Raw genomic sequence first — 4,543 nt, forward strand, 5'->3', positions numbered from 1 at the left:
TGCGTTTTCCAGAACTGCTTCAAGATCAATCTGCGTTTTCTGAGTTTGTGATGTTTGATTCCTATCTTGTTTTAACACACTCAAATGCACATGTTAAATATTAAAGCATTTAGAATCATGATTAATAATCTTTAATTAATCTTTTGTTTTATTATCATCAAAACGTTTAATTGAGATTTTGTCTTAACAATCTCCCCCTTTTTGATGATGACAAAACATATTAATTTAGATTTTTAATTTGATTCTAATAATAATCCATAAGGTTTTTAATCAAAAAACTCCCCCTCAACATGTGCTTAGTCATCTGAACCAAATAATGATATTTCATTCATGTTACAAAAAAAAGAGGATCTGTTGATCATTACAATTTGGTTCAAAAACAAAAAAAAATACAATTAATTATAGGTAGATTAATATTTAAAATCTAAGGTAATTTCTCCCCCTTTGTCACAACAAAAAGGTTTAGGAGAAACAAACTAAAGGATGACTTAAAATGACAGAGACGGGGAAGACCCTTCAAAGGACGGAGACAAGGAAGGCTGAGGGATGGCTGGAAATGCTGGAGGAGGATTCAGCATAGGTGGTTCAAGACCAAGCTTTGGGGCAAGCTGATTTGCCATCCAGTCATGCAAAATTGCATGTTCCTTATCTTGATGGGCCTGGCGCGCAATGATAGTTTGTAGAGCATCAAAAAAGTTGGGAATATTCTTGTAAGCCCGTGATGACTCCTTGTCCAGTTTTGTCTTTTTTGAGGGACGTTGTTGAGTATCCATGGGAGTACTGTTAGAGGGAGCAGCAGATGTACAGAAGGTAGATAAAGTAGCAAAGGTGGTGTTGATTGGAGGAACAGATGTGGAAGCGGATTGATGGGGATGAGGAATAGAGAGACCAATGGTATCTAAATCAGGGAAATCCAAGAATTGGCTTATTCCAAAGAGAGAAGAAGATGCAGTTTTCTGAGATGAGAGAAATGCAGGAGACATTTTTGAAATGTTTTGGGCAGATAGTGTGGGACATAAGTGGTCTTGGGAAGATAGATGTGTGAATGATGGAAATGTGGAAGTGGCAGGATTGAAGTGTGGGGAAACGTCAGGAAATAAGGAACGTTCTTCAGTATTTAGGGGCGGTGAAGAACGTTCTTGAGATTCAGTCATGTAGTGTTCAGTAGAGATTTGTTCAGTTCGTTTACGTTTGCTTGATGATGGTGTGAAAAGAGGTTGTGGTGAGGGTGGAACGGTGGGAAGCTGTTTCATATGAGATAAATTTTTGGTGGTGAATTTAGAAATTTTGAGAACTGAGGATTCGGTTGAAAGTGGGAGCTCAAAATGCCGGAAAATTGTTGACAACACCATGCCATAAGGAACAGTATTGCGCTTATACTCTTTTCTGCTTGAAGCAATCATATGTTGGATTATTAGATATGGCAGGTTTAACTTCTTGCAATGAAGAAGATGATATATGACAAGAGCGTCATTATGTTGGCTGATGTTGTTAAAAAAACTTGGCAGAGGTTTCAAATCAGTAGAAAGGTATCTTGTGGATCCATCAATAAAGAGCTCCTGAAATACTTCATCCTTTGAAATGTTTAAGGCCTGGTACCAATCTTTGCCATAGATTGTGACACCGTCAGAAGGAAGGTTCAAAATGTCAGCCAGAATCAAAGGATCAAGTTTAATTTCAATACCTTTCAGGTTTGAGACTATGAGAGATTTGTCTTCAAAGGCCTCAGCTTTGCAATAAAAAGCTCTAATGACTTGGGGATAATGACAATCAGAAATTTTCAAAAAATTCGTCCACCCAAGGGCATCAGTATGATGATGTATGGAGAGCCCTTCAAGTTGTAGTTTTGCAAAATCAAAAACACGTCCAATACCAATAGGGCGTTGAGCCCATTTTTCAGAAAAGACTTGTTGGAGTTTGGAAGAAATTAGAGGTGGAATGAGGATTTTTGAAGAAGAGTGTTTAGGGAAGGCGTTAGGGTTTGGTTCAGTGGGACCCTTGGTGGTTGTCTTGGTGGAAGAACGTGCTTGGGGTGAAGTCTGATGTGAAAAATGTTCTGGTGGAGGAGAGGATCGTTCCAGAGGAGGGGAAGATCGATCCTGAGGAGGGGAAGATCGATCCTGAGGAGGGGAAAATTGATCTGGAGGTGGGGAAGATCGTTCCTGATGAGGTTTTTTTTGAGATTTGGTTTTTATTTTAAGTTTCTCGGAGGCTAAAAACTGAGAGAGTGTGGATGGAGATTTGGGTTTGGGTTTCGATTTTTGTGATGTGGTTTTTGGTGAAGGCTGTTTAGAAGAGGTTTTTTGAGATGATGAGTTAGGGTTTGGTATTTCTGGGGATTTTGAAAGAGGTGGAGACAGTGGTGTAGGAGCCGTTTGGGGATTAGGGTGAGTTGGAGGTGATGAAGGTTCATCGTCAGAAATTATGTAGATGGTGTTGTCCTCTTGGTTTTTGTGGGAAGTGCCAATGCCGGCTAGTATGCGCATTGATCTTCGTTGAGAAGATGTTGTGCTAGAGCTAGGGTTCATAGTGGTGCGAAGATGGGGTGGGCATTGAGAAACAGAAGGGGTGGGACATTGATATAAGGGAGGAAACTGAGTTGAAAGAGGTTGAGGATAGAGTTCTGGGGAAGAAGATAGGTAGTCTGAAAATGTGTTGTCAGAGGGTGAATGAGGAGGTGTTGGTTTGGGTGGAGGAGATGGAGAACGAACTGGGGATGGTGAATGGACAGGAGGTGAGGAGGATGAAGATGGTAGTGGTGATGTTTGATTTTTGTAAGCCCTGGTTTTGGTTCGAGCCATTTTTTTTTTTAACAGAAGATTGATGAAGGGAAAGGAAGATTGATGGGTTCGGAGAGAGAAGAGAAATTGAATAGTGAAATAGAAAAAGGATGACTGTTTTGCTTAGAGTGCAGTTGATTAAGAAGAGGATGAAGTGCCACGCGTGGGATTGATTGGATGGGGTAGTTGAGCATTGGGAAGGAGGAAAGAGAAAGCATGTAGCTAGGCAGATAATGAGTAGCCGTTACTTTTTAGAAAAAAGTAACAGTCAGTTCAGTAAAAAGAGGAATTTTAACAGTTAGTGATGATGAAGAACGAGGATCAATCTAGAGTGTTTAAGCAAGAACGAAGATTGATCTTTGTTATGCCCAGAAAGATCTGGTTGGTGTTTTTAACGATTCTGACCAGGATTTTGCAAGATATTTAACCGTTTTTTGATGGAATTAAAAGTTTCTTCAACAAGGGGTTTAGTAAAAATGTCAGCTAACTGATTTTGTGTATCAACAAAAACTAATTCAATTTCCTTTTTACTCACATGATCCCTAATAAAATGGTGCTTTATTTCAATATGCTTTGACCTTGAATGTTGAATAGGATTCTTAGATAAATTAATAGCACTAGTATTATCACAATATATTGGAATATGGGAGTACCTAATTGAATAATCTTCAAGTTGATTTTTGATCCATAATACTTTAGAGCAACAGTTTGCAGCTGAGACATATTCAGCTTCAGTAGTTGATAGAGCAATTGTATTTTTCTTCCTACATGACCAGCTTATTAATGCTTCCCCTAGGAACTGACATGCACCACTTGTGCTTTCTCTTTCCATCTTATCACCAGCATAGTCAGCATCGCAGTAAGCTACAAAATCAAAATGAGAACTTTTGCCATACCAAAGGCCAAGATCAGTAGTACCTACGAGATAGCGAAAAATTCTTTTGACTGCTGTTAAATGAGATTCTTTTGGCAACGATTGAAATCTAGCACATAATCCTACTGCGAAAACAATGTCAGGTCTACTTGCAGTTAAATAAAGTAAAGATCCTATCATACCTCTATATTCTTTTTCAGATATTGATTGTCCATTTTCATCTTTATCTAATGAAGATGATGGATGCATGGGAGTTGACATAATCTTGGCTTCACTCATTTTGTATTTTTTTAAAAGATCTTTGATATATTTTTTCTTGACAAATGAAAATTCCATTTTTATGTTGTTTTATTTGTAACCCAAGAAAATATCTCAATTCGCCCATCATACTCATTTCAAATTCACTTTGCATGAGTTGTGAAAAATCTTCACACATTTTTTCATTTGTTGAACCAAAAATAATGTCATCAACATACACTTGAACGATGAGTAAATCATTTTTACTTGTTTTCTTAAAAAGTGTTGTGTCAATGTTTCCGCGGGAAAAGTTATTTTTGATTAGAAAAGAACTCAATCTTTCATACCAAGCTCTAGGAGCTTGTTTTAAACCATATAAGGCTTTTGTGAGTTTAAAAACATGATCTAGTTTCTGTTGATTTTCAAAACCTGGAGGTTGACGAACATAAACTTGTTCGTTTAAGAAACCATTTAAAAATGCACTTTTAACATCCATTTGAAAAAGTTTGATATTTTTATGTGATGCATATGCAAGAAGAATTCTTATGGCTTCTAACCTTGCAACTGGAGCAAAAGTTTCATCATAATCTATTCCTTCTTGTTGATTGTAACCTTGAGCAACTAACCTTGCTTTGTTTCTTATAACTTTTCC

The sequence above is a fragment of the Cicer arietinum genome, chromosome 7 (genome assembly GCF_000331145.2).
Source record: "Cicer arietinum cultivar CDC Frontier isolate Library 1 chromosome 7, Cicar.CDCFrontier_v2.0, whole genome shotgun sequence".
NCBI lineage: Eukaryota > Viridiplantae > Streptophyta > Magnoliopsida > Fabales > Fabaceae > Cicer > Cicer arietinum.